Here is an 8,156-nt window from a genome sequence, read left to right on the forward strand (position 1 = left end):
GTTGTTGGCTGTCCACTGAGATACTGCCAACTGATTCCTTCGCAGCGAACTCTGAAATGCGCAATGAGACTTGCGGTTTTTCACCCCCTCGAGAAGTGTCTCTACCATCATCACATCGATGGTTTTGTTGTCTGGGGACTGTTCCGTCCGAACATAAACCTTAAGAGGAATCCCCAGAACTCCACTCACCACCTCCTTAGTAAGCTCAAGCGAGCGACTATCCTTGACAACCGTGATGCGGTCATCCTCCCTTCTAAGCATGCAGTTATAAAATGAAAGAATAAGAGATGGAGAATAAGCTGCACCTTCCAACAAAACCAAGGGTTCCCATCCTCTTCTTCTAATCTCAGCCTTGAAGTGCACTTCAAATAGATCGAAATTAAAGAGGTTTTGAAATTTTTGCTCTGGCACGATTTTAAGAACTCGAGCCATTTAGAGTACGGATTGATAAAATTGTGGTTTTGAGTTTGAATGATGGTTGAAAATGGAGCAGGCTATGAAAAAATTGGGTGGTGGTGTGTATAGGTGAATGAGAGGTTGCGTAGGCTAAAAGATGGCGGTCACGAGTGATAAGAGCCCAAAATTGTAGTTTTAACCCTGTAACAATCATACTTTTAGACCAATTATGTGAGTAATAATTAAGAGTTAATACTGATTACGTGTTTTTATGCGTTTCAGGCTTCAAAGTCAATTATATGCAGAAATGTGCCACTTTGATGAGATAAAGGAGCAATGGTTGGTTGCTAAGGAGTTCTGTGATTAAAGGCCAAGATTCATGAAGACAAAGCCTTTCTAAAGCCCGGTCAAAGCTGAAAAGTCAAAGTCAATGCGGGCAGAAACAGCACACAAAGTTAGCAGAACTTCCGAAGGCCTTATCTTTGGACTCAGACCTCGAAATTGGGTCTACCTTATGTAAAAACGACCGGCTCGGAAAGAGCTTTCCAATGGTCCAAGCCTTGGCCCAATCAGAGGAGCAGAAGTGGATGAAAAGTCTGTCGAAGTCAACTGCAGCTGAAGAGGCCTTTTTGGACTGAAAGAATTGGGTTTTGGGCCTGATTCTCTGGCCCAAAACATGGCTCCAAGCCCATACACGATTTTTGGATTTGAACATATAAAAACAAAAACTTAGCTCTTTGTTAATGGTAGCTAGTTAGACCTAAAACTATAGATAATTCTAGATCTAGTTTTCATTAAATAAAATTAAGTTTAGTTTAAATTCAATTCTTGTTTTAGATTAAACTCTTAAATCATTGATCTTCATTGATTAGATAAATAAAATAGTTTATTCTTATTCATTTCGATTTTGTCATTTACAATTGTTTAGATCTAAATTCCCTTATTACTTGTTATTCATTTCCTAGTTATTACCTGAGATTTCAATTATTGTTTAGATAAATTGCATAAAGATAGAATTTTTATATGATGTCTAGTTTTAAATCAATGGGAAATGATAGTGGTATGAATCAAGGCTAAACCTCCATTAGAGGGGTTGAAGAAGCCTTGATGACGCTTGATCTTTGTTAAACTTAGAAATCGTCGTGATAATTATGCCACTCTAGAAACGATTAATTCACCATGAGAATGGGTTTAATCGCTCACATGCTAGTTATGAATTGGTAGAAATGCCATGTATAATTAGGGATTATAATTACTATTTTGATATGCGAAGCATTCAATTTGGATCACGACGAGTCTTTCTTAGTAGGATTAAGTCGAGTTAAGGCAGATTCAATTCCCTTTAATTCTTTATCTAGATTCAAACCCTTAGCATTCTCTCATTTCGTTATTCGTAACTTGTTAATTGAATTCACCTCGTAGTATAGAATTCCCCTCATAAATCTCTCACTAGACTTAAGACCGATTAATTAGACTAGAAAACATTCCATGCTAAAGAACTAGGAGTGGAACAAATTTGTTACTCCACTCTATTTCGATAGAATTGAGAGTAGAAAACTTGATAAATTAGGCTCGTAAAAAGTTTTAGTTTACTTACGTTTTGAGTTTTATCGTTCATTTCGTAGGTAAACTATCATTTTTATGTTTATCAAATGGCGCCGCTGCCGTCTTAGTTACCTTTAGCATTGTTTTCATAGTATAATTAGTCATTTTTAAGTCCCATTAAACCTACCCACCCTTGTTTGATTCATACTGTGGTTGTCCATTTCAAGGATTGAAAAGTTCCGCGAAAAATTACACCGAAGCGACTGCTTAAAAGCGGGCGCACTGCTTAAAACGCTGGAACCTTGAGCGCGACCCGTGCCCAAACCGAGCGCGACCTGCCCTGAAACACTGTAACTTGAAGTTACACGGAGCGCACCTGCGCCCAAAGTGAGCGCACCCGCGCCCTAAGCTGAATTTTGCCGGATTTCCACAGGTTTGTTTCGAACTTCGATTTTTTAAGTTTTTCAGTGTTCTAACTTGTTATATATACCGAACAACCTAAACAAGACATTATTCATAAAGCGAAGCAGGGCCTTCAGGGTATTCCTTTCTTCCATACCTCGCATCTCCAGTTAGAGGTTTATAATAATATATCAAGATTGTTTGGAGTGTTGTCGTGTTTAGACTTAGACTTGCATGAGTTTAAGGTCTGGTCGGAGAAAAACACCAAACGTAATTAACCGTCAACGTCAACAAACAAGTATATCGAGTATACCAATCACTACACCTCTAGCTACTATCCCACCCACCACACTTGACATAATGACCGAAGAAAGAGAGACTCCTCTCTCCGACTTTTACAAAGCCTTGAGCGATAGCCCTAAATCTTGCATCGTTCTAGCAGACCCAATGGGAGATTTTTGAATTCCCCCAAACATATTTAATTTGTTACCCGTTTAGACCATGAAAAACCTTATCAGCACATCCGTAGGATTGAACAAGTCCTAACAACATTCCATCATCCTATGGTTGGTGCGGAACAAATTAAACTGAGGGTATTTCCCTTCACCTTAGCCGATAAGGCAGCATCTTGGTTAACTGCCCAAGCGCCTAACTCTGTGGACTCGTGGGCTAAACTTGTTCAGCTATTTATGGAACATTTTTACCCACCCCTAAAGACGGATGAGATGCTTTCCAAGATTCATTTTTTTCGACAAAATCCCCATGAATCATTTTCTGAGGCTTGTAATCGTTTCACCGATCTGCTTATAGAGTGTCCACACCATAACCTAGCAAAAGACATGTTAGTTCGTGCCTTTTTCAAAGGACTTCTACATCACCATAAAGAAGTCCTTGACATAATGAATGGGGTAGTTTCCTAAGTAAAGGAGCCTCGGAGGCTTACAATTTTTTAGAAGATCAAACTAAACGCAATAATAATTGGGGGGGGGGGGTAATGATGATATCACCCGCTCTGCTAGTTCTTCTTCAACAGTTAAGGCTGCTGGTATGTTTGAGATGAAACCCGATCCAGAACTTAAAAATTTAATTGAATCTCTAACTAAAAAGGTAGAGGCTATTTCTATTCAACAAAAGCATATCCCCGTCATGAATGTCAACTCCAACCCATGTAATTTCTGTTTGAGTCCTGAGCACCCTGACTCCTATTGTCCTCTCGCCTATGAACAACAACAATTAGAGCAAGATAATGTTTGCTCCATTAATAGCTATCCTATTCCTAATGCCCCATGGAGATAACATCCCAACTTTAGTTGGCGAAACAATCAACAAGTTACACCTCCAGGGTTTAATAACCAAAATGTTAGGCAAGCAAACAACTATAACCAAGCTCCACCTAGACAAGGACAAGGTCAGGGGAATTATAATAATTATAACAACCAAGCGCAACCACGACAAGGTCAAACACAAGGTCAGGGTAATTATAATAGTTATAATACCAATAGAGGTATCGTTCCGGTTAACAATAGTAACTATCACAACCCACCCATAAATAATCAACGTGAGATAGTTCCAGTCGCACCACCTGTGACTACTACACCTACACAACCGGATCGTTTTGACACCTTTATACAGGTTACCCAACAACTTTTCCAAACAATGACTCAATCAAACCAACAGATCTTAGAATCCATAAATCAGGGCATACAACAGTTAGCCCAAGAGAAAGCCCAACCAAAATGCGTGTTTCCAGGACAAGCAATACCAAACCCTAAAACAGCAAATACAACTTTTGAAGTAAACGGTAATACTAGTACAAAAACTACAATCGTAGGTGACCTAAATGCCATCACCACTCTCCGTTCTGGAAGAGTGGTTGATAACAAAGTAACTATGCCTATAGTTACCCATCAGTACTCCCTACACCGGATATCAAACCAGATACCTAAATAGAAATTGAAGAGCCTACCACTGTAGAGGTACCAGTTAAACCACAAACTAAGAAACATAAAGCAAAGGCTACACTAAATATAGAGCCATACGCTAAATATAGAGCGAAACCACCGTTCCCTCAGAAATTAGCCATGCTAACCAGGGATACAAACTTTGAAGAGATTAGGAACGTTTTCAAAAATCTAAAGATAAACCTTCCTTTTCTTGAAGTTATTAAAAAGCTACCTAACCACGCTAAGTTTCTTAAAGAGTTGTGCACTACTAGGCGTAAGACCAACATACCTAAAGACGCCTTTCTAACTGAACAGTTCCCAACTTTATCTGAAAATAATGGAATTGTTAAGTACAACAACCCTAGTCGTCCTACTGTAAAATGCACCTTAGGAGAATCCCACACAACGACCGCTTTATTAGAGTTGGGGGCGAGTGTTAACTTACTCCCGTTTTATTTGTATAAACAAATAGGTCTACAATAAATGCAACCTACAAAAATGACGTTGCAGTTAGCAGACAGGTCTATAAAGTATCCTAAGGGTGTGGTGGAAAACGTGCTTGTTAAGGTTCAGGATTTCTACTATCCTGCAGATTTTGTTATCCTCGATACAGAAGTCGCTAACGACTCTATACCGATCATCTTAGGGCGCCCCTTATTGGCAACTGCCAATGCGCTTATAAATTGCCGCGATGGTAAGATGTCCATATCTTTTGGCCATCTTTCTGTTGAGGTAAATGTTTTTAAAATGATGAAACAGTTACCAGAATCGTCTATAGATGGGGAGGTTAGCATGATTGAGAGCTTAGCTCAAGATTATTTTAACAACACGTTTCCCGAAAACCAGATGTATAAATTCCTTTCTTTTGGAACTTCAGATTTTGTAAATGACTCCTACTTAGAGGAAGTCAACACCATCCTTGAGTCCACACCAATTGGTTGCTCCATATACTGAGTATGAAGACTTGCTACCTAAGCAAGTATTCATTATGCAAAATGGAGACCCTGATGAAAAATCTATCGACATTCCTTCCACCCCAGTGCTTAAACCTCTTCCCCCGGAGTTAAAATATATTCAACTTGATCCGGATGATAGCCATTCGGCAATTATATCTTCTCTGTTATCTAAGGATGAAGAGACACGTTTAATCAGGGTGATTAGGGAACATCGGTCTGCGATTGGTTGGTCCCTAGCCGACATTAAGGGAATTGACCCTAATGTTTGCACTCATCGCATCCATTTGGAGGATAACGCGAAGACTTCTCGCGAACCTCAGCGTCATCTGAACGCTGCCATGAAAGAGGTGGTTAGGGAAGAAGTCTTACGATTACTCGATGCGGGTATCATATACCCAATCTCTGATAGCGAATGGGTAAGCCCCATTCATGTAGTTCCTAAGAAATTGGGAGTTACCATGGTACGTAACGGAAAGGGTGACTATATTGTCACACAAGGTCCTATGAAATGGAGAATCAGATTGATTCTGGACGTTTAAACGCTTATGACACGAAAGGATCACTTTCCTTTACCTTTTATAGATCGGATGCTTTCGAACGCCTAGCGGGTCATGCTTTTATTGTTTTCTGGATGGCTACTCGGGCTATTTTCAGATTATTATTGATATTGATGACCAAGAAAAGACTACCTTCACATGTCCCTTTGGACGTATGCCTATAAACGAATGCCTTTTGGCCTTTGTAATGCTCCCCGGTACCTTCCAAATGATGTATGCTTTATATATTTAGTGACATGGTAGAGCTTTATGGAAGTTTTTATGGATGATTTTTCTATCTATGGAGACTCCTTCACAGACGCTTGTCTAACCCGGGTCTAAGGTTTTGACATGGTGTGAAGAAAAGAGCCTCGTTTTTAAACCGGGAAAAGTGTCATTTCATGGTGAAAAAGGGCATAGTACTAGGTCACATTGTATCTAGTGATGGTATCGAAGTAGATAAGGCCAAACTAGATAAGATAGTGACTCTACCTAAACCACAGACTGTCCATGATATTAGAGCCTTTCTAGGCCATGCAGGTTTTTATAGGCGTTTTATTAAAGATTTCTCAAAAATAGCTAGGCCTTTAACTAATCTGCTTTTGAAGGATGCAATCTTTGATTTTAATTTTAACTGTAAGCAGGCTTTTGAAACTTTAAAAGTCGCCCTAACCTCTGCACCAATTATACAGCCTCCCGATTGGTCTAAACCTTTCGAACTCATGTGTGATGCTAGTGATTATGCAGTTGGTGCCGTCTTGGGGACGAAACTAGATAATAAGTCCACTGTTATTTATTATGCTAGTAAAACCTTAAACGATGCTCAACGGAATTATTCAACTACTGAAAAAGAATTCTTAGCTGTCATTTATGCTTTAGATAGGTTTCATCCTTATTTGGTTGGTTCTAAAACTTTAGTTTACACGGACCATGCAGCCCTTAAGTACCTTCTTGAAAAGAAGGATGCTAAGTAGAGATTAATCCGATGGATTCTTCTCCTGCAAGAGTTCACATTAGAAATAAAGGACAAAAGAGGGGTCGAAAACGTAGTTGCCGACCACTTATCTAGACTTACAAACGACGATAATAGTGATTCTGAGTCCATACCGGACTCTTTTCCTGATGAGCATCTGTATGCTATTTTTTCAAAGACCATGGTATCTTGACATTGTAAATTATTTAGCGGCTGATGTTATGCCTTATAATTGGTCAAGAAATGAACGTAAGAAGTTCTTGGCCAGAGTTAAGTTATACTACTGGGATGAGCCCTACCTTTTTAAGTATTGTGCGGATCAGATTATTCATCGTTGCATTCCCCAGTGGGAATATAATGAAGTTCTATCGTTCTGCCATGACAAAGAGTGTGGTGGTCATTTTAGTAGAATGAAAACAGCCGCTAAAGTTCTTCAATGTGGATTTTATTGGCCTACTCTTTTTAAGGATGCCCAAGTGCATTGCAAGACGTGTATTCGTTGCCAACAACTTGGGCGAATCACGAAGCGTAATATGATGCCATTAAATCCAATCTTGATAGTAGAAATTTTTGACGTTTGGGGTATTGATTTCATGGGTCCCTTCCCTGTTTCTCACGGTTATATTTATATTCTAGTTGCCGTGGACTACGTGTCTAAATAGATAGAGGCCATGGCTTTTCGTAGCAATGACCATAAGACAGTTGTATTTTTTATTAAGGAGTATATTTTCTGTCATTTTGGCATTCCTAAAGCCATCATTAGTGATGGTGGAATACATTTTTGCAACAGAATTGTTGCATCTCTAGTGAAAAAGTATGGAGTTACACACAAGGTAGCAACTCCTTATCATCCACAAACTAGCAGACAAGTAGAAGTTTCTAATAGGGAAATCAAAAAGATTTTAGAAACAACTGTAAATCCTGATAGGAAATACTGGTAGAAGCGTCTATCGGATGCCTTATGGGCGTATAGAACTGCTTTCAAAACTCCTATAGGTATGTCTCCCTTTAGACTTGTATTTGGGAAACCTTGTCATTTGCCCGTTGAAATAGAGCACCTTGCTCTGTGGGCTATAAAAAGCCTTAACTTCAATATTGATGAGGTGGGTGTCAAATGCAAGTTGCAATTGAATGAGCTTGAAGAAATCCATAGCGATTCTTACGATCTCGCGAAGGATTATAAAGCTAACATAAAACGTATTCATGATAAGCAAATCTTGTGCAAAGAGTTTGTGGTCGGTCAAAAGGTCTTGCTTTACAACTCCCGTCTACATATTTTCCCAAGGAAACTAAAAACCCGTTGGTCTGGTCCTTTTCTGGTTACTGAAGTCACCCCTTACGGGGCAATCACCTTGGTAAATCCCAAGGACAACAGTACCTTTCAAGTTAATGGTCAACGGTTAAA

At 39.3% G+C, this 8,156-nt stretch overlaps 1 pseudogene; it reads left to right on the top strand.

Moving 5' to 3' along the window:
* Positions 1 to 6,752, top strand: part of LOC147503366 (uncharacterized) — a 99,352-nt pseudogene extending 92,600 nt beyond the window's left edge.
* The last annotated feature ends 1,404 nt before the right edge of the window (positions 6,753 to 8,156 follow it).

The sequence above is a fragment of the Coptis chinensis genome, chromosome 4, assembly GCF_015680905.1.
Source record: "Coptis chinensis isolate HL-2020 chromosome 4, ASM1568090v1, whole genome shotgun sequence".
Classification (NCBI taxonomy): domain Eukaryota; kingdom Viridiplantae; phylum Streptophyta; class Magnoliopsida; order Ranunculales; family Ranunculaceae; genus Coptis; species Coptis chinensis.